The sequence below is a fragment of the Mustelus asterias genome, unplaced genomic scaffold, assembly GCF_964213995.1.
Source record: "Mustelus asterias unplaced genomic scaffold, sMusAst1.hap1.1 HAP1_SCAFFOLD_184, whole genome shotgun sequence".
Taxonomy (NCBI): domain Eukaryota; kingdom Metazoa; phylum Chordata; class Chondrichthyes; order Carcharhiniformes; family Triakidae; genus Mustelus; species Mustelus asterias.
The window spans coordinates 121,899-147,761 of record NW_027590182.1 but is presented as its reverse complement, the minus strand read 5'-3'; the positions used below and the strand labels follow the sequence as shown (position 1 = coordinate 147,761).

General features: G+C 43.8%; 4 non-coding genes across 4 annotated transcripts; 2 read left to right on the top strand and 2 right to left on the bottom strand.

The window, feature by feature from the left end:
* Window positions 1-102: 102 nt before the first annotated feature.
* On the bottom strand, window positions 103-176 carry trnan-auu (transfer RNA asparagine (anticodon AUU)). Its single transcript has one exon. It is a non-coding gene; the product is annotated as a tRNA-Asn (tRNA).
* A 1,252-nt stretch (window positions 177-1,428) lies between these two features.
* trnat-ugu (transfer RNA threonine (anticodon UGU)) lies at window positions 1,429-1,501 on the bottom strand. Its single transcript has one exon. It is a non-coding gene; the product is annotated as a tRNA-Thr (tRNA).
* A 3,930-nt stretch (window positions 1,502-5,431) lies between these two features.
* Window positions 5,432-5,504, top strand: trnak-cuu (transfer RNA lysine (anticodon CUU)). Its single transcript has one exon. It is a non-coding gene; the product is annotated as a tRNA-Lys (tRNA).
* Window positions 5,505-11,200: 5,696 nt separating this feature from the next.
* Window positions 11,201-11,272, top strand: trnac-gca (transfer RNA cysteine (anticodon GCA)). Its single transcript has one exon. It is a non-coding gene; the product is annotated as a tRNA-Cys (tRNA).
* The last annotated feature ends 14,591 nt before the right edge of the window (window positions 11,273-25,863 follow it).

The following is a 25,863-nucleotide window of genomic DNA, read 5'->3' as shown; positions in this document are numbered from 1 at the left end:
AAACACACGATAGGGTTTTTTTAGTGTTGCCCAAGGACTCAGTGACACTCAAAAACCGAGAGACAATGAAAGCAGATGGAGAGGAATAAAAAGTGAAAGCCCCGTCCCTGGATGGTCTCGAACCATCAACCTTTCGGTTAATAGCCGAACGCGCTAACCAATTGCGCCACATAGACTGACGCAACTGAAGCTTACATGGCATCCTAAATCAGGGTGACAGCGTGTTGGCTGCAAGTTAGACGCCAATTCAATTTTCACCAAACCTGACACAGAAAGACCAAATGATGGCATCGTTTACAAATCTAAACATGTATATTTTATTATTTTACCCCACAGTGTTGTTGTGGTGTAATGGTTCATCCCTTCTAACATGGAAAACGGCCGTTTGATAGAGCAGGGAGGGACAGACTGTTCCCACTGACTGGGCTCAGTAACAGAGGACTAGGATTGAAGATCATGAAATATTTGCATTTATATAGAACCTATCCCGACCAGCGGACGTCACAAAGCACTTTCCAGTCAATGAAGGGCAGTACCTTAATTAACATGTTTTACTTGTTTACTTAAAGTTCTTGGTTATTTGAATAAAAAAGCTTGTTATGGCTGATGTTGGGGTACAACTCAGTTTTTCACCAGCTCCCCATATCCCTGAATTCCCCGAGAGGCCAGAAACCTGTCTATCCCAACCTTAAATGTATTCGATGATGGAGCTTCCATAACTGTCTGGCATAGGGAATTTCAAAGATTCACAACTATTTCAGTGAAGTAATTTCGCCTTATCTTAGGCCGAAATGATCAGCCCATTTTCCTGAGACTGTACTGCCGTGGGTTAGATTTCCCGACAAGCAGAAGAAATCTCTCAGCCTCCACCCTGTCAAACCCAATCAGACTTGTGTAGGTTTAATGAAATCGCCTCTCATTCCTCCAAACTCCAGAGACTTTCAGCCCAATTTACTCAGCCTCTCATCATACGACAACTCCCTCATCCCAGGGATCATCTGCTGAACCTTATGTGCACCGTTTCCAATGCAAATAAACCCTTTATTAAATGTGAATATCATATCTGCACAGAATATTCAACATGTGGTCTCAACAAAACCCTGTGCAACTGCAGCAACACCTCGTTATACTTGGACTCCAATCTGCCGTCAATAAAGACTAAAATGCAAGTTTCCTTCCAGTCAATGCCTGCACCAACATGCCAGCTTTATGCATTCCTTGTACAAACGCATCTATTCTATTCTCAATATCGACACGAACCTTTTTTCGCTCTTCAAATATGTCCTGCTCTTTCGATTTTTATACGAAGAAGGACATATCTATTCGCTTTCCAAAATCACACACGATCTGAACCTCGACTTATCTCTTGTTTGACTTTGAGACTCTCTTCCCCTTTCCGACAGCTTCTACCAGCTAAACTTTGCCCGTAGGCTCCAGCGAGAATTGAACTCGCGACCGCTGGTTTACAAGACCAGTGCTCTAACCACTGAGCTATGGAGCCAAATGCTACAAAGAACTGCCACTAAGTGCAGCATTATCCGTGGATTGAGGACCAGGATGGGGTTTGAGGACGGAGATTTTTGATGAATGTGGAAATGTCTGAGGTGGAGAGCCGGAAGTTAAAAGACAGAAGTTGAAAGTGACATGATTTGACATGTGTATTCTGCATGTACTTGACATGTATGTTGTGTGTGTCATGTGGTTCTTCTTCAGAGTTTATCGTTAATGTTACATCTCTGATTTTTGCAGCTCTGATACAAGTTCATCCAGCTGGAAGATTTAGCTTGTTGTTCCCTTCACGGACGCTGTTTTTATTGAATGAAGAAATGAACAAAAATTTATTCACTCCGTGACTGGGAATCGAAACCGCGTCACGGTGCCGACGCTGATCACTGGACCCTCAGTGACGCTGATGTGACAAATATGGAGTGAGTTGATCATCTCTGCACCCATTGCTTCATTTCCAATAACTTTCTTATAAAAGAAAGTCACAATGAGGAATGACGGGAAGCGCACATGACAGGATTTGAACCTCAGTTAGAAAATCCCAATCCATCCCCTGGGCGGACTGCAGTCTCAATGTTTGCAATCCTGCTGTTTAATTCGACAGACAGCCATTCAACCGCTGTTCCCGTTTGTATTCTCCATCGGAGAAGCTCCACTCCTCCCAGCTTTGACAAAGGGTCATCTGGACTCGAAATGTCAGCTTTCTTCACTCCTTACAGATGCTGCCAGACCTGGTGAGATTTTCCAACATTTTCTCTTTTTGTTTCCGATTCCAGAATCCACGATAATTTGCTCCAGTCCTTCCACACTCGTTCCTTTACCTCAACAACTGTTTACATTGCTCTGTCCCTCCTCTTTCTTCATGCCAAAAACGACACGGCACAAACTCTTGCATTCAATCTGAAATGCTGGACTTCAGCTGCAGGGACCAAAACTCAAACCCATTCTGGCAGTAGCTGCAGTCGAACGCAACAACTCCGTAAAGACTGGACCTTCAGCCACTGGCTTAGATTACTCGGCTACGTTACCATGTCAGCAGTTGTGTCCTTTACTGGTATTGTTATTGAAATTAGCAGCACTGGAGCTGCGACAGTCCATCAGTTGGCTTGAGCCTGCTCCTTCACTGAATCAATTTATCCTGAACTCTGGAACAAGCAGGAATCACATCCAGTCAGAATCAGAATGAGCCGCAGTGAAGGACCAGCACCATTTAAACTGCCCTTAACCTTGTCTGGTACCCAACATCCTGCCAGAAATGACAAGAAAAAACCTCCTGTTGAATTTGCTCAGTCTTCACTTCAGGACACGAGGCGAGATTGTGTTTTATATGTTCCACCAGGCAATAACTGACATTTGTTTTTACGGTTTGGATGAGAGCAACAAATCTCCATTACCTGACCACCAATCCAAACAGCAGTGAAAGTGTCAGACTCTGACCACCAGACCAGCTGCTTGTAGCCTGTTTTACAACTTGCTTTACACACACTGCATGTGTTGCTTTATTTTTCGCGCCAGGCCAGACTACATTCACCACAAGCAAGTCTCTGTTGCAATATGGCACTTCTGTTTCCACCCCAGTGATACATTCAATCAGTGACAACATACAACAGACATTCCACTTACAATTAATAATTCCACTTCCGACTGTTTGAAACGAGACAGAACCATTTCCAAATATTTTCGTTGCAGAGTGAGGGAAAAGTTGAATAATTCAGTGTGAACGCCAAAATCTGACCTTTTTACCATCCAAATGTTACCTTACATCACCATCTCAATTGTCAGCCCTTTGCAGCCTATCACTATCTTTCTGCTACTGTGTTTGTTCTTGACCTGTTGCACATGTGACGTTTCCAGCTGTGATGTAGACTTGCAAAACTCGCTCGGCTCATATTAGTAGATCTACTTTCGATCAGATAGTAAATCACGTTATTTTTCAATAGTTTGCTGACAGCTATAAATAATCGTTCTCGAAGCGGGAATTGAAAACAAACAACACTGGGGACTACTGAATACAACCCACTGGACTCCCAGGGCCACGGGTGAACTGTGTTTTTCAAAATGACTTACCATATATCCCTTAATGTGTCCAGTTTGGATGGAACATAAGTGACTGCTTCAGCGAATGACAACACTGATTGTGTTTGCTGTGATATGAAATCGACAGTGAGGTCAAATAGTCCCACAAGATGCTGAAGTGATCGTGGTATATAAAATTCTAAATAGGATTGAAGAAAGTGAAATCTTTTTTCTTATGCGCAATCGGGAACACCATGTCAAATGTATAGGTTGAGAGGTGGTAGATTTAAAATTGAGATGAGGAGCTTCTCACCGAGGGTCGTGAATTTGTGGAATGCATTACCGCATAGCACGGTTGAGTCTGAAGCATTAAATGATTTCAAGAAAGAGACAGACATATTCCTGATAATTAAAGGGATGAGGGGATATTGGAACAGGTAGGGAGGTGGATTTGAGAACAGGGAGAGATCAGTCATGAACTGATTGCATGATGGTTCAGGCTCGAAGCGCTGAATTTGCCCACTTCTGCTCCTAATTCTATGTTCCTAAGTGTAAATTTCAATTTTTCAAACGCACCAACTCATCACTGTGGCTCCAATGTAATCTACGCACATTACATTCACAGGTTCCCCTTCATCCACAACACAACTGAGTCCTGTAAGGGACTGAGGAAAGGCCCCATTCTGTGATTCAATTACTTTAAATTTCTTTGTTTCCCTCATTTAATCTCTCCTGATTTACACCCGGCAAGAGGCCTCAAACCCTCTTGTTATGCTGCTGGATAACACTTGTTTAAAACTTCCGACATTTCTAAAAATTCCCAGTTGTTCCCAATGAAAGGTTATGGAGCTAAAATATAAGATTTGTTTTCCTGTGCACACAAGCTGTCTGGCTTTCTGAGTTTTTCCAGCATTTTCACCTTTCACTGCAGAAATCTGAGCAGCTTTGGATGTCAGTGGAAATCTTTTCATTGAACAACATCCTCAGCAGCTGCTCGTTGGACGAGGGGTATTACTCGGGCCTGGGGAATAAACATCTACAAACGTGTGAGCGTTCTCGGGTTCACATGCCGGACTCGATCCCTCAATCAGCTGTTGTTTCGTATTGGACAAGTCATAGGTTTTGTAAATGTATTTTCAGTGCAAACGTTGGGATTGGTTTACGTGGGATTTGGTTTGAGAACCTGGGCACACAGTGCAGGCAATCTATCAACACAACACTCACACAAGAAAATCAAGACATTAAAGGTGAATATGCTTGTGGCCATTCACTTTATCTCTGTTCACCAGTTTAGAGGACCCCACGTTTGTTGGTAGAGACAGCTGGCTGTGTGATTATTGTTATTCATTCGTGGGTTGTGGAAGTCTTCCCCACTCGCTATTTCTGTTTTTCATTGTCTCTATATATTTCCCTCAGACTCACTGACGATGTTTTTATTACGTTGACATCTTTTGATCCTTGCTCTGTCCATTATTTCGCTGTCTGTGTGTAACCGAGGTTCACTGGATTGATTTATGCGTTTCTCTTGCGAGGAGAGAATCAGTGGGATGAGTCTGTTCGCTCTGGAGTTAAGAATAATCAGAGGTGATCTCATTGAAAAGTCTGAAACGGGGAAACAGTTTGACAGTGTAAATGTTGAGTTCCCTCCACCCCGGCTAAATTATTAAGAACAAAGAAAAATAAGGAGAATGATGGAAGAGGAGTTTGGAATATTTGGGATAGGTGAAGCTAAGAATTGGAAGATGTGAATAATGTAATTAATGATTCAGAGGAATGGATAGGAAATTTGGGGATTCTGTCGGTGGATTCATTGTAAACTTTGAAATCAGAACATGCTGAAGACACCAGATGGAAAACCCGTATTTGTCTCCATGCATTTTAGGTTATGGAAATGATTTGGAGTGCATGTGCCCGGCTAGCTCAGTCGGTAGAGCATGAGACTCTTAATCTCAGGGTCGTGAGTTCGAGCCCCACGTTGGGCGACATTGATTTTTAAACTTTTCCTCATTCCTGGGTGAATTCCAGATCTCCATTCCTCCAGAAGTGTCACCGCTCAAACTGAGTCTTTCTCCTTTCTGCGTTGTTTATCTCACAGTTGTGGGTTTCTGACTGAAAACTGCCTCCAGTTCACTGGAAGGCGGGGAGTTTAGCCCTGAACTCAGCGAGAGGTTTTGATCTCATTTATTATGAGATTTAAACCCAGATCAGCGAGATTGTGTCAGTGGGAACAATAATCAGCTTCAGTGTAATTCAATCACTCCAGCCTTCCATCCGATCAAAAGACCGCTTGTTCTTTCCTCCTCTTCCTCTCTATTTTCCTTGACTCTGTACTTGTTTAGAACATAGAACATAGAACAGTACAGCTCAGAACAGGCCCTTTGGCCCACGATGTTGTGCCGAGCTTTATCTGAAACCAAGATCAAGCTATCCCACTCCCTATCATCCTGGTGTGCTCCATGTACCTATCCAATAACCGCTTAAATGTTCCTAAAGTGTCTGACTGCACTATCACTGCAGGCAGTCCATTCCATACCCCAACCACTCTCTGCGTAAAGAACCTACCTCTGATATCCTTCCTGTATCTCCCACCACGAACCCTATGGTTATGCCCCCTTGTAATAGCTCCATCCACCCGAGGAAATAGTCTTTGAACGTTCACTCTATCTATCCCATTCATCATTTTATAAACCTCTATTAAGTCTCCCCTCAGTCTCCTCCGCTCCAGAGAGAACAGCCCTAGCTCCCTCAACCTTTCGCATAAGACCTACCCTCCAAACCAGGCAGCATACTGGTAAATCTCCTCTGCACTCTTCCCAGCGCTTTCACATCCTTCTTATAGTGAGGTGACCAGAACTGCACACAATATTCCAAATGTGGTCTCACCAAGGTCCTGTACAGTTGCAGCATAACCCCACGGCTCTTAAACTCCAATCCCCTGTTAATAAAAGCTAACACACTATAGGCCTTATTCACAGCTCTATCCAATTGAGTGGCAACCTTTAGAGAAATGTGGATATGAACTCCAAGATCTCTCTGTTCCTCCACAGTCTTCAGAACCCTACCTTTGACCCTGTAATCCACATTTAAATTAGGCCTCCCAAAATGAATCACCTCACATTTATCAGAGTTAAACTCCATTTGCCATTTTTCAGCCCAGCTTTGCATCCTATCTATGTCTCTTTGCAGCCTACAACAGCCCTCCACCTCATCCACTACTCCACCAATCTTGGTGTCATCAGCAAATTTACTGATCCACCCTTCAGCCCCCTCCTCTAAGTCATTAATAAAAATCACAAAGAGCAGAGGACCAAGCACTGATCCCTGCGGCCCTCCGCTAGCAACCTGCCTCCAATCCGAAAATTTTCCATCGACCACCACCCTCTGTCTTCGATCAGACAGCCAGTTACCTATCCAATTGGCTAACTATCCCTCTATCCCACACCTCCTCACTTTCATCATAAGCCGACCATGGGGGACCTTATCAAACGCCTTACTAAAATCCATGTATATGACATCAACTGCCCTACCTTCATCAACACACTTAGCTACCTCCTCAAAAAATTCAATCAAATTTGTGAGGCACGACTTGCCCTTCACGAATCCGTGCTGACTATCCCGGATTAATCCGCATCTTTCTAAATGTTCGTAAATCCAATCTCTAAGGACCTTTTCCATCAATTTACCAACCACCGAAGTAAGACTAACCGGTCTATAATTACCAGGGTCATTTCTATTCCCTTTCTTAAACAGAGGAACAACATTCGTCATTCTCCAGTCCTCTGGCACCATCCCCGTGGACAGCGAGGACCCAAAGATCCAAGCCAAAGGCTCTGCAATCTCATCCCTTGCCTCCCAAAGAATCCTAGGATACATTTCATCAGGCCCAGGGGACTTATCGACCTTCAGTTTATTCAAAACTGCCAGGACATCCTCCCTCCGAACATCTATTTCATCCAGCCTATTAGCCTGTAACACCTTCTCTTCCTCAAAAACATGGCCCCTCTCCTTGGTGAACACTGAAGAAAAGTATTCATTCATCACCTCGCCTATCTCTACTGACTCCATACACAAGTGCCCACTACTGTCCTTGACCGGCCCTAACCTCACCCTGGTCATTCTTTTATTCCTCACATAAGAGTAAAAAGCCTTGGGGTTTTCCTTGATCCGACCCACCAAGGACTTCTCGTGTTCCCTCCTAGCTTTTCTAAGCCCCTTTTTCAGCTCATTCCTTGCTAGCTTGTAACCCTCAATCGAGCCATCTGAACCTTGTTTCCTCATCCCTACATAAGCTTCCCTCTTCCTTTTCACAAGACATTTTACCTCTTTCGTGAACCATGGTTCCCTCACTCGGCCATTTCCTCCCTGCCTGACAGGGACATACCTATCAAGGACATCCAGTATTTGTTCCTTGAAAAAGTTCCACTTTTCATTAGTTCCTTTCTCTGACAGTTTCTGTTCCCAACGTATGCCCCCTAATTCTTGCCTAATCGCATCATAATTCCCTCTCCCCCAATTGTAAACCTTGCCCTGCCGTACGGCCCTATCCCTCTCCATTGCAATAACAAAAGACACCGAATTGTGGTCACTATCTCCAAAGTGCTCTCCCACAACCAAATCTAACACTTGGCCCGGTTCATTTCCCAGTACCAAATCCAATGTGGCCTCACCTCTTGTCGGCCTATCCACATATTGTGTCAGGAAACCCTCCTGCACACACTGCACAAAAACTGCCCCATCCGAACTATTTGACCTACCAAGGTTCCAATCAATATTTGGAAAGTTAAAGTCCCCCATGACAACTACCCTGTGACCCCCACACATATCCATAATCTGCTTAGCAATTTCTTCCTCCACATCTCTATTACTATTTGGGGGCCTATAGTAAACTCCTAACAACGTGACCGCTCCTTTCCTATTTCTAACCTCAGCCCATATTACCTCAGTGTTCAGATCCCCCTCGAAGTGCCTTTCCGCAGCCGTTAAACTATCCTTGATTAACAATGCCACTCCTCCACCTCTTTTACCAGCTTCCCTACATTTAGTGAAACATCGATACCCCGGAACGTCCAACAACCATTCCTGTCCTTGTTCTACCCACGTCTCCGTAATGGCCACAACATCGTAGTCCCAAGTACCAATCCACGCCCCCAAGTTCATCTACCTTGTTCCGGATGCTCCTTGCATTGATGTAGACACACTTGAACCCACCTTCCTGTCTACCGGTACCCACCCTTGACCCTGATACCTTCCCCAATACCTCACCACCCTCACTGACTTCTGGACTAAGCCATTAAATCACTACTTTTTTCCAGTTAGGGTCAAAGGTCAGCAACCTGAATCATTCATTCTCTTTCCCTCTCCACAGAAGCTGTTGAAGCCGATGAGTGCTTCCAACATTTTCTGTTTTGAGGTGGGATTCGCACCAACTACAATTCCTAGTTTTGGATCACAGTGGTTCACTTTTCTCTGACTGAATCTTACCTGTTTGAACAGTTGAAAAGCTGAGGTTTTAAATAATAAGACACCAGAATATGTCACCCTGTTTGATATGAAATGAAACAAAATGACATTTAATCATTTCTTAAAATGCTGCGAATGCAATATATATTCCATTGTCAATGCCAGCAGTTGTTGTCCATCCCTATTTCCCTCTGAACTGAGTATTTTGCTGGGCCATTTCTGAGGGCAGTTAAGAGTCTATCACATTGCCTTTCCTCTGGAGTCCCACGGAGGCCAGAAAGGAGAAGGATGACAGATTTCCTTCTGCAAGATGTGTTTTCATGACAATCAGAAAACAAAGCTTCATTACTGAGACTAGCTTTCACTTCCGTTTCAGTTCTAGGCTGCGGTGGGTTCGTGACCTGTGAGCCTGGGCCACAGGATTCATACTCCACTCATTTTACCACTATGTCACCATCTTCCCGGAAGAGTGTAAGTTTAAATCCTTCACCTGGAATCAAACCACTTAATTTCACTTTGAAAACAAACATTGAAAGCAGTGTACTGTTGAAATCAGTGTCGTACACTCAGGATACCGGGGAATTGACGAGATATCTATTGCTTTCATTCAAAGACAGAAAAATGTGGTGAATCCTCAGCGTGAGCGATGAAGGAGCTGTGCTCCGAAAGCTCGTGATTACAAACAAACCTGTTGCACTTTAACCTGGTGTTGTGCGAATTCTTACCGGGTACTGAAGGGCATTTCATTTACAATTCGCAAAAAGATTATTTTTATAAAATTAACAGCTTTCAGCAAATCGCACCACAATCACATTGCAGACGGTGCAGTGAGTTACTCTCCTGGCCTCATTACATCAGCCCCAGAGGACGATTTCTCAAGAACACAAAAAGCTCAGCGATATATATGTTGGTGGCTTCATTCATCAAGGATTACCCTAGAGCACGTGACCTTTCTCCCAAATCACACACGCCCACAATTGCTCAATAATGCTCAGATCACCTCAATTTCCGTGTTGGTTTCGTTGATAGAATTTGTTGCTTTCACTGCAATGGTCTGTGTTCGATCCCCGGTCAGGGAATGATGATTCATTGCTCTCGTGCAACACATGAATTAAGGAGAGTGGGTATTACTTCCTGGTCGAAAACAGGAGCGATACTTCTGGCAGGTTGAACAGGAAGAAGGAAACATCTACCCCATTTCACAATCCTGTCAATTACCCACAACAATTCATATTTACATTCGGAAGTCTTACAACACCAAGTCTATTTGGAGTCAGGAGCTTTCGGGGCGCTGATAAAATGAAGCAAATTGATTTTATTAACGGAGCAAATGAACCTGTTGGACTTTAACATGATGCTGTGAGACTTCTTATTGTGCCCACCCCAGTCCAACCCCGTATCTCGACATCATATTTACATTGCAGTTGCTGGTACCTACTGTCAGAATGAGTGACTTACCTTCTACTGCATTAAATTTCATTGTAGCTCACCACATTCAAAGAGTAATGTTTGTTATAAACCTTATTGTGGTAAATCTGTTGAAAAACTTCAGCTTATCACTGCTCTGCTTTCATCACACTGGAAGCTAATGTGAAAAGATGAATAATTTCAAAGCTGAACAACGTGCACAAGACAGGAAGGAGAATGCGACTGTGAATAATTGGCACTGTGCATATTCCTGTATCCAGTCTATGGGAGAACCAGGAGAATGAAATCCTGGTGGTCCAGTGCTTAGGATTTGGCGCTTTCAGGGTCATATATCGGCTTCGATATGCCAGGATTTAAAGTTTTTTACAATCCATTTAACAAACCTGAGTCGTTTCCTGGTCGAAAACAGCTCTGTCAGAAGCAGTGGAGTTAGATCTATATTTGTGTCCGAATTGGAAATGGCACATGGGCAACAGTTCAAGAACAAACACAGATAGTGAAGGACAGTGATAGGCTGCAAAGCGCTGCCAATAGAGATGGGGATACAAGGTCAAATCTGCATGACAATGGAGTTGATTTTATCGGTTAGATTGACACAAACATCTCCCAGACCTGGATCCAAATCTCAGCCAAATCACAAGAAAACATCTCGCTCACTTAAACGCTGAGCTCTCCGACTTCACTCAGAAACCAGTAACTCTGAGACAAAGCGTGATGCAGTCTGACCACTGGAACCCCCTCCACCACTTAATAAGACTATGCTAGATCCCGAGCATCAGTTCACAGCTGAGGGGGTGTAGCTCAGTGGTAGAGCGTTTGACTGCAGATCAAACGGCCCTCGGTTCAAATCCGAGTGCCCCCTTCCTTATCTTTGTCTTAGTTCCAATTGTGACTCTCTTTCTTTGGCTGCAAAGCGCATTGTGACGTCCACCAACCGGGAAAGGCGTCACAGAAATACAATTCTGTCTTTCATAAAGTACCTTCAGTCCCAATTTTTGGTTACTGACAATCGTCAATAGAAACAGTTTGTCTCTTTCTGCTCTATCAAATGGCCCTTTCCCATGTTGGGAGAAGCGGGAAACCCCTAAATCGCTGCAACACTGTGGGGGGTAAAGTAGTCAAAGGGGTTTGCATAGTATTGTAAACGATGTGGTCATGTTGTAGTTCTCGACTATGTTTTTAAAAAAGAGAATTGGGGTTGGATATATAACAGCACTCGTTGACACCCTAATATATGTGCCTTCGTCTTAATTGCGGAATTCGTTATTGCGTTCGACTTTAAGCAAATGTTTGGTGGCTCAGTACCATCCAGAGGCGGTGGTTGTACTTTTATTTTCCCCATAAGCATTCATTGTCGCGCTGTTCCGGCTTGTGAACCGAGGCAACAATAAAAATATTTCTCAAGTGTTGCCGCTCGACTGTTGTCAGGTGTTGTCAACATTATTTATTTCATGAATATTCATATCATCCATATCACAAGGTATAATATATATTCATTTCAAATATGCAATTAAAGTTAAGAATTAGAGTCTTGGCTGGATGTGTTTGTGTGTCAGTTCTCCGGTGAGTCCTCATCTGAGACTGGGAAACAATCTCTCAGTATTCTGTAGGTTCAATAAAATTGTCTCTCAGTCTTCTAAACTCCAGGGAATTTCAGCCCAATTTACACAGCCTCTCATCCCAGGAGAACTCTCTCATCACAGGAACCTACCCAGTGGACCGTCTCCATTGGAAGGATAGCCTTTTTCTAAAATAAAAAGCATTGTGGATATCAGAACTGCACCCAATATTTCACACTTGCTCCCAAAAAAACCCTGTATAAATGTAAATTGGTGTTTTTATTCTTGTACAGCAATCTGTTGGCAATAAAAACCAACATGCTATTCCCTTCCTATTGTTTGCTGCACCACCATGCTATCTTCCTGCGTTCCTTGTACAAACACACCCAAATCTCTCAAGACAAACGCTTATATTAGGAAAGACGATGGCCTGGTGATATTATCGCGAGATTATTTATCCAGAAACTCATCCAATTTTATGGGGCCCCGCTTTTGAATCCTGCCACGGCACGTTGTAGAATTGTTTTTCAATAAAAACTATCTGGAATTAAGAATCTACTGATGACCATGAAACCATTGTCGATTGTCGGAAAAACAAACATTGAGTTCGGTAATGTGCTTTAGGGAAGGAAATCTGCCGTCCCTTATCCGTCTTGGCCTACATTGATTCCAGAGCTGCAGCAAAGTGTTTGATCCTAACTGTCCCAGGGCAACCAGGATGGGCAATAAATGCTGGCCGGCAGCGACACCCATTTCTAATCAATTAAAAAAGAACTAGGTCACCTTTACAAACATTGTCTGCTCTTTCTCCGTTTATGAACAAGATAAGATCTTTCTGGGCAACATGGTGGCACTGATGCCTCACAGCGCCAGGGGCCCGGTTTCAATTCCCGGCATTGGTTACTGTCTGTGCAGAGTCTGCATGCTTTCCCCCTGTTGCGTGGGTTTCCTGCGGGTGCCCCTTCTTATTCCCACAGAGTGAAAAATGTGCTGGTTAGGTACATTGGCCATGCTAAATTAGCTGTCAATTTACCCGAGAAGGTGCCGGTTCTGCCGATGACGTAATTGTCACAGAAACCTCATTGCGGTGTTAATGTAAGCTTAATTGTGGCACTAATAAATAAACTTTAAACTGTCCAACTGATGCAACCACTGAGCTATGGAGCCAATTCCTGCGCCCAGCGTGGAGTTGGTGTATCATCATCAGTGGAGCGAAGAAGAGATTGAATTTTCAGGTGGGTGATATTTGATGGAAGTGGAAATATCCGAGGTGAAGAACAAGGAGTCAATCGATGAGACTTGAAAGAGGAAGAATTTGACATGTGTGTCAGTTGTTTTTGTGATAAATGTCTGCCGTGTCATTCTTCTTCAGAGTTTGTTATTGTTACATCTCTGATTTTTCCGGCTCTAATACAATTCATACAGCTGAAGATTGATCTTGTTTCTCCCTTAACAGACACTGTGAGGCGTGCTTTCGTTTAATGAAGAGTTAAATAAGAAGTTATTCGCTACTTGCCTGGTACTCCAACGTGGAACATGGCAATGAAACCTGACCACGGCATGCCAGGAAAGCTAATATTAGAGATTTGAAATTCTTTGATAACCATCTCTGTCTCCACCGCTTCATTTCAAGTCACTTTCGCTACTGACATTGTCACACAGTCATTCTAACATCTTATGACCAACTGAAGCAAATTATGCCTTCTTCCTTTATGTTCAGATACTTTCATCTCCAGAAATTCAGTCCGTGCTGAGCAAAGTGCTCTGTTTAGTTAACAGTTTATCATCAATTCCGGGTCATAGCTATGGAAACATTGACTCTGAACCACTAGACCACCCAGGCTCCACCATCACTTCCTCGATGTTGTCTTTTCCACCATTCATGGTGTCACGTAATCCATCCTGCTTTGTGCCCTATCACAAAAATCCTTTTTTTTCCCCTTTCGCTGAGTGATTCCTGACTTTACAATCAGAAAATACTGGGAATACTCAGTCGGTCAGTTCATGTTTAGTGACAAACGCGCAAATAATTCCAGTAGTCGAATCCCTCTGAAATTAAAAGCTTTTGTTTTTTTTGTGCAGGCAAAATACTGCGGATGCTGGAACCTGAAACAAAAATAGAAAAATGCTGGAAAATCTTAGCAGGTCTGACAGCAGCTGTCGAGAGAGAATAGAGCCATCGTTTCGAGTCCGGAGCTCTGACGAAGGGTCATCCAGACTTGAAAGTTTGGCTCTTTCCTCTCTCCACAGATGCTGTCATGTCTCTTTAGACCTTCCAACCTTTTCTGTTTATGATGAAAGTATTTCTGCCGCGATCAAACCAGGGATCTTTCGTGTGTAAGGCGAATGTGACAACCACTACACCACAGAAACATTGCGATGCAATGATTCAAAGAAACTGGTTCCACAAACCCATCAATTGCAAACAATAATTTACATTTGCGTTCCATTGGAATTTGTGTGATAACAAAGGTATTTCATAAAGTTAAGGAACTGGACATATAGCGGTGATGAGATTCGATCACACGCTTCAACTACTATCACTGCCCAGTCAGTTCTCTCACAGCACCAGGTTAAAGTCCAACAGGTTTATTTGGTAGCACGAACTTTCGGAGCACTGTCCGAATCAGGTGACTCACGTGATGAAGAGGCGTGCTCCGAAAGCTTGTGCTACCAAATAAACCTGTTGGACTTTAACCTGGTGCTGTGAGATTATTTACTGTGCCTACCCCAGTCCAGCGCCGGAAACTCCACATCATTACTGCCCTGAGCTCATCAATGGTACCAGCAGAACCTATTGATGCCGTATCTGGTATTGCCAATGAACAGCATCAATGGAGTAGAATTGGGTCACATGAACCATTGAGCCTCCTCCATGACTGAATCAAGGCAGATCCACAGCCTCAATCCCAATTTCCCAGTTTATACCAACAGCCCTTCATTCACTTAGATTCCAACAACTCTCCACCTCAACCTTCAAAGTCTTCATCAACTGAAGATTCACAGACCTCTGTGCCGCTACAGAATTGATGCAAGATGGCGTCCGAGCGAGGCGAACTCTTGGAAGCTGTGCCCAGCATACCTTCTAACTCTATCTTTTACTCTCGTCCTATGCTTCTAAAACTTCATTCTAACTCTTTTAAACTCTCTCACAATGCTTCAATTCAATTTCTAGCATCCCGGCTATGACTGTAACACTACACTCTGCACTCTCTCGTTTCCTTCTCTATGAACGGTATGCTTTGTCTGTACAGCGCGCAAGAAACAATGCTTTTTATTGTATGCTAATACATGTGACAATAATAAGTCAAATAATTCCAAAGATTCACAAGCCTTGGAGTGAAGAAATATCTCCATATCTCAGTCATGAATGGCTGAACATTAACCAGAAAATGTAAGCCCAGAGTACCTTGCTGAGGCACTTTTGCCACTGTCGAACCGGAACATCACTCATTTGCCATGGCTAATCCATCTAGCCTGCATCAGCTGCATCGTGAGTGTGACAGTGGAAGCAGAAAAGCAACAGTATGCCAGCGGCGACTTTGCTGAGGGTATTCTTTTTCAATAAATGGTGAAGAACAAATTTACATTTTGTCTGCTCCAATCCAGTTCATATGCAACAGCGACCAAGAATCGGGGAAAATTCAAAAAAATATTAATTTCGATAATGTTTCGACCTTATTTTGAATCGGGGAACTAATCGTATATGAAATGAACATGTTAACTCCTACAATCCAGAAACTCTGCTCATGACCAATGTGACCGGCCGAGAATATCAAACCGTGCAGTCTGATTGCAATTTAAATCCTTGTTTTGTTGAAATATAATTCGGTTGCAAACCTTAGCCATGTGGCAGAGTCATTGATCTAACATAAGATTCAGAAAATAACATTTGTCCCGAATTTTATCTCTTTCTCCATGAATGCAGTTGCAGAATATTATTCAAGCATTGGGGGAGTGTAAATGCCACATGGCTTTGAGATAATGTGATTCCTTGATATTTAATAACACTTAGAGATGGGGCAGCTGCTTTGAAAAGTTTTTAACAACTTTTTTTGAACACAAGGATCAGTATACTTCAGGAACACAGGTGACACATGGAAGTGTTTAAAATTTGATGCGTGTGCACAGATTCTGCCAAACCTGCTGAGAATTTCCACCATCTCATGTTTGTATTATAAATACAGGTCTTATCAGAACATAAAACGGCAAGACGGCAATGATAAATGAAATCGTCCCACAAGCTGTTCACGTGTAACTTTCAATTTCCAAAACCCACCAACCTCATCATTACTGATCCTGTGAAAACGTACCTTGTAAAACACGGCAGGCATTCATCTCTCAAAGAACTGAAACGCCTCAAATGTGAACTCTCTGCTCTCAATCTCAGGACTTTTCAATTATAAAAGCAGCATTCTGGTGAAAGTTTAACTCAGTCCTCATTCCACTGATCTTTGCCGACTTGCTGTGTATTTCCCTCATTGAACACATTTCAGGTTGGGACAGACCGATTCCTGATCTATCTGAGAAAGAAGAGGAATGGGCAGGAAAATGGAAACCCAAGATCAAACATAGGTTAAAGTTTCGAGTTTAGTTATTGAGTTTAATAATTTTGAAATATATAAATTGTTACAAATAATATGTCAGAGAGAAATGTTCAATAAACTAACGTCGGCTAACAATAGAGGCAGAAACACACGATAAGTTTTTTTTCGTGTTGCCCAAGGACTCAGTGACACTCAAAAACCGAGAGACAATGAAAGCAGATGGAGTGGAAAAAAAACTGAAAACGCCGTTCCTGGATGGTCTCGAACCATCAACCTTTCGTTTAACAGCCGAACGCGCTAGCCAATTGCGCCACAGAGACTGACACAATTGGAACCTACAAGGCATCCTAAATCAGGGTGACAGCGTGTTGGCTGCAGGTTAGACGCCAATTCAATTTTCACCAAACCTGACACAGAAGGACCAAATGATGGCATCGTTTACAAATCTGAACATGTATATTTTATTATTTTACCCCACAGTGTTGTTGTGGTGTAATGGTTAATCCCTTCTCCTAACATGGGAAAGGCCCGTTTGAAAGAGCAGGGAGGGACAGACTGTTCCCACTGACTGGGCTCAGTAACAGAGGACTTGGAATGAAGATCATGAAATAATTGCATTTATATAGAACCTATCCCGACCTGCGGACGTCACAAAGCACTTTCCAGTCAATGAAGGGCAGTTTTAATTGAAAAAAAAATCAATTAAGCGCGGAAGCAGGCATTCGATTTGAATGCAGAAACGTCGTGACCTGCAGTCAAATGCTCTATCCCTAAGCTATATTCCCTTTCTGCTCAGCTCCCGTTTTGTCGCTCGTTAGTCCTCTGTCTCGCGTGGTCTATACTTATGTTTGCTCCTCTGTGTGCGTCACTGTGCTTACGTACACCAAGGGTGTGAACGCGTTTTTTTTAACCATCACAAACTCTATTTACTTACTTTATAAATCTTCTTGGTAAATGTACAGAAGATGGCCAAAGGCTGAAAGTTGCGAGGTAAATCTATATCTGCGATCACAGCATCAGTTCACGTCACTTACTGTAAACCCAATATTTCTAATAGGTTGGACGTCCCAATATTTCTAATACGTTGGATGTTTAATCTAATTTACTTCATTTTATATTTCATTATTTCCATCTCAGATCTATTTCCACCAGAGGCAAGTCTCTCTTTCAAAGTGTTCTGTTCAGGTTGAACATAAGTTAGTCCTTCATGCAGTGGCAACAACGATTACTTTTCGCTGCCGTATAAAAGTGGCAATGAGGTGAAGTAGTCACACAAGCTGCTGATGTGTTCCTCTCAATTTCCAAAATCCACCAACCTCATCACTGCAACTCCTGTGTAATCACTGTACAGTACACCCACCGGCTCCCTATTATCCACAGGACACGTGACTGCTTCAAATATCTTGTGAATGGTCTCATGCTGCGGTACAGACATTCTGTGATACTCTGCTTTCCTCACTCTCAGGCCATGGACGACACAGTACTTGTTCATTTATCTCTCCTGAATTGTTCCTTATCAGAGCTGTTTCCTGTTGTTATGCTTTCTACCTCCTGGATTTCACTTGTTTAAAACTTCCTACATCTCCAACCTTTACCAGTTGAAAAGAAAAGTTATGCAGGTGTAAGAGGAGATTCCTTTCCCTGTGTGCACATGCTGCCTGGCTTCCTGAGTTTTTCCAGCGCTTCCAACTTCCATTGCAGCTGTGAGATCAGATTCGGGCTCGTTGGTCTAGGGGTATGATTCTCGCTTTGGGTGTTGTGATTTGCCAGTTTGCGAGAGGCCCTGGGTTCAAATCCCAGACAAGCCCCGTTGTTGTTAGCAATGGCAAAGTCTTGCTCATTTCTTTGCCGTGGACAGAGCAGGATGAGTTGATTCACGGTTCGGTTTGTGAAATTGCCTCTCAAGCAATTCGAGGTGTTTTCAAAAGTTGACTCTGCTTTTGAACATTCTCTTTGTCCCTCGTCAACGATTCAGAGGACCCAATGCTTGTGGACTCCGGCCGCTGGCTTTGTCTACATTGTTATTCATGCATGAGATGTGGCTGACACCCCCACTCACTGTCTATATCTGTCTCTTTGTTTCTGTGTATCGACGTCAGTCTCTTTCACTGTCTCAGTCTCTCTTTGTGCCTCTATCAACTTTCCATACTTTGCTCTTATTTCCCTCTATTCTCGCGCTGTTTGTGTAACCAAGATTCACTGGATTGATTGTTGTGATGAGGCAGTTGCCCTTGGAGGAGAGATTCATTGCTGTTACCATGTTCTCCCTGGGGTATGGAATAATGAAAAGTGATCCCATTGAAAAGTCTGGAAAGGCGAGACTGTTTGACAGTGTACATGCTGAGAGATTGTTTCCACCGCCGCTCTCCCCCACCCCTCAACCCCGCAACACCCCCTCCACCCCCCACCCCCACTCCTCCCCCGCCTCTTGCTGGAGTCTGGAGTGCTTTGAACTGGGCTCACATTATCCGGATGGTGTGTCAACTATTTAGGACTGTGTTGAGGAGACAATTCCGCACTCAGAGGCCATCGTCATACTGAACAGAAGGGATTACTGCAAAGAGGTGTACCGACAACTGAACAACGAGGAACACTACAGACAGTTACCCACAGATCCGACTAAAGAACACACCCGTCAACTCAGCACTCCGATCAAAACCTTTGATCCGGGCCTTCAGAGCACCCTCCGTGCTCTCATCCCACGTACTCCCCGCGTTGGAGATCACTACTGCCTCCCAAAGATACACAAGGTAAAAACACCCGGCCGTCCCATCGTATCGGGCAATGGGACCCTGTGCGAGAACCTCTCTGGCTATGTCGAGGGCATCCTGAAACCCATGGTACAAAGAACCCCCAGCTTTTGTCGCGACACGACGGTCTTCCTACAGAAACTCAACACACATGGAGCAGTTGAACCAGGAGCACTCCTCGTCACAATGTATGTCTCGGCACTCTACACCAGCATCCCCCACGATGATGGCATTGCTGCAACGGCCTCAGTACTCAACGCCGAAAACTGCCAGTTTCCAGATGCAATTTTACAACTCATCCGCTTCATCCTGGACCACAAAGTCTTCACCTTCAACAACCAGTTCTTCATCCAGACACACCGAACAGCCGTGGGGGCCAAATTCGCACCTCAATATGCCAACCTCTTCATGCACAGGTTCGACCAAGCCGACTTCACCGCACAGTGCCTTCAATCGATGCGATACACTAGATACATCGATGACATTTTCTTCCTTTGGACTCGTGGTGAACAATCACTAAAACAACTATATGATGACATCAACAAGTTCCATCCCACCATCAGACTCACCATGGACTACTCTCCAGAATTGGTTGCATTCTTGGACACACGCATCTCCATTAAGGACGGTCACCTCAGCAAATCACTGCACCGCAAGCCCACGGATAACCTCACGATGCTCCACTTCTCCAGCTTCCACCCTAAACACGTTAATCATAGAAAGAAACCCTACAGTACAGAAAGAGGCCATTCGGCCCATCGAGTCTGCACCGACCACAATCCCACCCAGGCCCTACCCCCATATCCCTACATATTTACCCACTAATCCCTCTAACCTATGCATCTCAGGACACTAAGGACAATTTTTAACAAGGCCAATCAACATAACCCGCATATCTTTGGACTGTGGGAGGAAACCAGAGCACCCGGAGGAAACCCACGCAGACGCGAGGAGAATGTGCAAACTCCACACAGACAGTGACCCAAGCCGGGAATCGAACCCAGGTCGCTGGAGCTGTGAAGCAGCAGTGCTAAGCACTGTGCTACCGTGCCGCCATCCCATACGGACAAGCCCTCCGTACACACAGGATCTGCTCTGATGAGGAGGATCGCAACAGACACCTCCAGACGCTGAAAGATGCCCTCATAAGAACAGGATATGGCGCTCGACTCATCGATCGACAGTTCCGACGCGCCACAGCGAAAAACCGCACCGACCTCCTCAGAAGACAAACATGGGACACGGTGCACAGAGTACCCTTCGTCGTCCAGTACTTCCCCGGAGCGGAGAAGCTACGGCATCTCCTCCGGAGCCTTCACATGTCATTGGTGAAGACGAACATCTCGCCACGGCCATCCCCACACCCCCACTTCTTGCCTTCAAACAACCGCACAACCTCAAACAGTCTATTGTCCGCAGCAAACTACCCAGCCTTCAGGAGAACAGTGACCATGACACCACACAACCCTGCCACAGCAACCTCTGTAAGACGTGCCAGATCATCGACACGGATGCCATCATCGCACGTGAGAACAGTATCTATCAGGTACACGGTACCTACTCTTGCAACTCGGTCAACGTTGTCTACCTGATAAGCTGCAGGAAAGGATGTCCCGAGGCATGGTACATTGGGGAAACCATGCAAACGCTACTACAACGGATGAATGAACACCGCTCGACAATCACCAGGCAAGACTGTTCTTTTCCTGTGGGGGAGCACTTCAGCGGTCACGGGCATTCAGCCTCTGTTCTCCGGGTAAGCGTTCTCCAAGGCGGCCTTCACGACATACGACAGCGCAGAGTCGCTGAGCAGAAATGGATAGCCAAATTCCGCACACAAGAGGACGGCCTCAACCGGGATATTGGATTCATGTCACACTTTCGGTAACCCCCGCAGCTTGCCTCCTGGACTTGCAGAATCTCACTGGCTCTCCTGTCTGGAGACAATACACATTTCTTTAACCTGTGCCTAATGCTCCCTCCACTCACATTGTCTGTATCTTTAAGACCTGGTTGGCTGTCAGGATTGGCATTCTAATCAGTATTCTGTAACTTGATTTTCTGTCTCTGTGTGCCTTGTTTGCGAGCAGATATCCACTCCATCTGACGAAGGGGCAGCGCTCCGAAAGCTAATGGCATTTGCTACCAAATAAGCCTGTTGGACTTTAACCTGGTATTGTTAAAACTCTCAGTGTGTTTACCCCAGTCCAACGTCGGCATCTCCACATCAGGTAAAAAAAAGGCCAGAGGAACAGCCATCGCTCGATAATATCTTGGATGACCATCTCCAGAGGCCAGGGCAGCCAGTCAAAAAAACATTTGCTTCTGCAGCAGTTCTCCACCCCTGACAGATTAAAATTCGCTTAAGAAAACTATCTAACCGAAGGATACGGAGTTAGAAAGACCTTCCAGATCGCACAACTACTGCAGAACTCCAAAATCTTCTGAATCCCATCGAGGCTGTTTGTATAATTTCTTTGAGAGTGACTGAAATTCTGTTATTACAGTATTGGTAATGAATGTTCCTAGTATTATTTGAACAGCATTTCAGTCGAACCGTACCTTAATTAACATGTTTGACTTGTTTACTTAATGTTCTTGGTTATTTGAATAAAATAGCTTGTTGATTATTCACTCAAAGTGAGTGACAGGAATTTTTATCATTAATAAGCCTCTGAACGTTTATAAAAAACAGTTCGCAGTGTCACAAATAATTTTTTCCAGATTACGATGTGAGATAAAGGGGATGAGCCTCTGTATCATAACAGTATGGTAATTTACTGAATAACAGCAAGACTGACAAAGTTTGGACAATATTTCACTGTTACAGAAGGGAACAAAGTAAATCTGTGTCGGGAATATAAGCAGAAACAGGAATAGCGGGAGTCCATTTGGCTCGGGGTGCTCTCAAACCTCCACACTTTCAATTGGCAGGTAAGTTTCCAGAACAAGTTTACTGCAGAAATAATACAGGAGTTGAAATTCAGGGCTTTCACTGCCTGGATTCAATTCAATTCCCTGTCTCGATATTGTGCTAATTGTTGTAACTCACACTCAGTTGCTAGTTTAAAAAGAGCCATATTAGACTCAGAACCTTAACTCTCTGTCCGATTCACATTTGCTGCAGTACCTGCTGAGAACTTCCAGCACTTTCTGTTTTTATTTTAACATGAATTACTAGCTTGATCATCCACATGAACACAATAAATCGGAGCAGGAGTAGACCACTCGGTCCATCGAGCGTGTTCCCGAAATTCAGTACCGTGATGGCTGATCTTGGGGTACAACTCAGTTTTTCACCAGCTCCCCATATCCCTGAATTCCCCGAGAGGCCAGAAACCTGTCTGTCCCAACCTTAAATGTATTCGATGATGGAGCTTCCATAACTGTCTGGCATAAAGAATTTCAAAGATTCACAACCATTTCAGTGAAGTAATTTCTCCTTATCTTAGGCCGAAATGATCAGCCCATTTTCCTGAGACTGTACTGCCGTGGGTTAGATTTCCCGACAAGCAGAAGAAATCTCTCAGTCTCCACCCTCTCAAACCCAATCAGACTTGTGTAGGTTTAATGAAATCGCCTCTCATTCTTCCAAACTCCAGAGACTTTCAGCAAAATTTACTCAGCCTCTCATCATACAACTCCCTCATCCCAGTGATCATCTGCTGAACCTTATCTGCACCGTTTCCAATGCAAATAAATGCTTTATTAAATGTGAATATCATATCTGCGCAGAATATTCAACATGTGGTCGCAACAAAACCCTGTGCAACTGCAGCAACACCTCGTTATACTTGGACTCCAGTCTGCCGTCAATAAAGACTAAAATGCAATTTTCCTTCCAATCATTGCCTGCACCGACATGCCAGCTTTATGCATTCCTTGTACAAACGCATCTATTCTATTCTCAATATCGACACTCTTTTTTAGCTCTTCAAATATGTCCTGCTCTTTCTATTTTTTTACGAAGAAGGACATATCTATTCGCTTTCCAAAATTACACCCGATCTGAGCTTCCACTTATCAAAGCTCTCTCGTTTGATTTTCAGACTGTTTAACCCTTTCCTGCAGCATCTGTCAGCTAAACTGTGCCCATTGGCTCCAGCAAAAACTGAACTCAAGACCCCTGGTTTACAAGACCAGTGCTCTAACCACTGAGCTATGGAGCCAAATGCTATAAGGAACTGCCACTAAGTGCAGCATTATCCGTGGATCGAGGACCAGGATGGGGTTTGAGGACGGAGATTTTTGATGAATGTGGAAATGTCTGAGATGGAGAGCCGGAAGTTAAAAGACAGAAGTTGAAAGTGACATGATTTGACATGTGTATTGTGTATGTACTTGACATGTATGTTGTTTGTGTCATGTGGTTCTTCTTCAGAGTTTATCGTCAATGTTACATCTCTGATTTTTCCAGCTCTGACACAAGTTCATCCAGCTGGAAGATTTAGCTTGTTGTTCCCTTCACGGACGCTGTTTTTATTAAATGAAGAAATGAACAAAAATTTATTCACTCCGTGACTGGGAAACGAAACCGCGTCACGGCGCCGACGCTGATCACTGGACCCTCAGTGACGCTGATGTGACAATTTTGCAGGAGTTAATCATAGCTGCACCCATTGCTTCATTTCCAATAACTTTCAATTTTAAAAAAAGTCACAATGAGGAATGACGGGAAGCGCACGTCAGGATTTGAACCTCAGTTTGAAAATCCCAATACATCCCCTGGGCCGGGACTGCAGTCTCAATGTTTGCAATCCTGCTGTTTATTTCGACAGACAGCCATTCAACCGGTGTTCCCGTTTGTATTCTCCATCGGAGCAGCTCCACTCCTCCCAGCTTTGACAAAGGGTCATCTGGACTCGAAATGTCAGCTTTCTTCACTCCTTACAGATGCTGGTGAGATTTTCCAGCATTTTCTCTTTTTGTTTCCGATACCAGAATCCACGATAATTTGCTCCACTCCTTCCACACTCGTTCCTTTACCTCAACAACTGTTTACATTGCTCTGTCGCTCCTCTTTCTTCATGCCAAAAACGACACAACACAAATTCTTGCATTCAATCTGAAATGCTGGACTTCAACTGCAGGGACCAAAACTCAAACCCATTCTGGCAGTGGCTGCAGTCGAACCGACAACTCCGTCGAAATTGGACTTTCAACCACTGGCTGAAATTACTCGGCTACGTTACCACGTAAGCAGCTGCGTCCTTTATTGGTATTGTTATTGAAATTAGCAGCAAAGGAGCTGCGACAGTCCATCAGTTGGCTTGAGCCTGCTCCTTCACTGAATCAATTTATCCTGAACTGTGTAACAAACAGGAATCACATCCAGTCAGAAACAGAATGAGTTGCAGTGAAGGACCAGCACCATTTAACCTGCCCTTAACCTTGTCTGGTTCCCAATATCCTGCCAGAAATGACAAAAAAAAACGTCCTGTTGAATTTGCGCAGTCTTCACTTCAGGACACGAGGCGACATTGTGTTTTATATGTTCCACCAGGCAATAACTGACATTTGTTTTTACGGTTTGGATGAGAGCAACAAATCTCCATTACCTGACCACCAATCCAAACAGCAGTGAAAGTGTCAGACTCTAACCACCAGATCAGCAGCTTGTTGCCTGTTTTACAACTTGCTTTACACACACTGCATGTATTGCTTTATTTTTCGCGCCAGGCCAGACTACATTCACCACAAGCAAGTCTCTGTAGCAAAATGGCACTTTCTGTTACCAGCCGAGTGATACATTCAATCAGTGACAACATACAACAGACATTCCACTTACAGTTACTAATTTCACTTCCGACTGTTCGAAACTGGAGAGAACCTTTTCCAAATATTTTCGTTGCAGATTGAGGGACAAGTTGAATAATTCAGTGTGAACGCCAAAATCTGATCAATTTACCATCCAAATGTTACCTCACATCACCATCTCTGTTGTCAGCGCTTTCCAGCCGATCACTGTCTTTCTTGCAACTGTGTTTTTGACCTGTTGCACATGTGACATTTCCAGCTGTGATGTCAACTTGCAAAATTCACTCGGCTGATATTAGTAGATCTGCTTTCGATCAGATAGTAAATCAGGCTATTTTTTAATAGTTTGCCGAGAGCTATAAATAATCGTTTCCTGAGCGGGAATTGAAAACAAACAACACTGGGGAGTACAGAATACAACCCACTGGACTCCCAGGGTCATGGGTGAACTGTGTGTTTCAAAATGACTTTCCATGTATCCCTGAATGTGTCCAGTTTGGAGGGAACATAAGTGACTGCTTCAGCTAATGACAACACCGATTGTGCTTGCTGGGACATGAAATCGACAGTGAGGTGAAATACTCCCACAAGATGCTGAAGTGATCGTGCTTTATAAAATTCTTAATAGTATTAAAGAAAGTAAAATCTTTTTTCTTATGCGCAATCGGGAACACCATGTCAAATGTACAGGTTGAGAGGTGGTAGATTTAAAACTGAGATGAGGAGGAACTGCTTTTCACTAAGGGTCGTGAATTTGTGGAATGCATTGCCGTATAGCGCGGTTGAGTCTGAATCATTAAATGATTTCAAGAAAGAGACAGATATATTCCTGATAATTAA